Below are 357 nucleotides of genomic sequence, written 5' to 3'. Positions count from 1 at the left end.
TTCGAGACAGGGTTTCTCTGTGTAGCCCTGGCTGTCCTGGAGCTCACTCTGTAGACCAGGCTGGCCTCGAACTCAGAAATCCACCTGCCTCTGCCTCCTAAGTGCTGTTTTTTGTTTTTTTTCACGTAGCTATCTTTGTCTTTTCCTAATTGTAGTTCAAATGCTTTGAGTTCCTTCCCATTGAAAATATTTCCTGTAGGTAATGTGTCTTTAATCTGTCTGCCTCTGCCTCCCAAGTGCTAGGATTAAAGGGGTGTTACCACTATTGTCAGGCTCCTTCAGAACTTTGAACATGAAGGGATTTTTTTATTTCTATGGAGTTGATCATGTGATTTCTGCACCTCAGTCCATTTATGT

This window comes from Mus pahari, chromosome 11 (genome assembly GCF_900095145.1).
Source record: "Mus pahari chromosome 11, PAHARI_EIJ_v1.1, whole genome shotgun sequence".
Classification (NCBI taxonomy): Eukaryota; Metazoa; Chordata; class Mammalia; order Rodentia; family Muridae; genus Mus; species Mus pahari.
Note: the sequence above shows the minus strand (reverse complement) of the source record.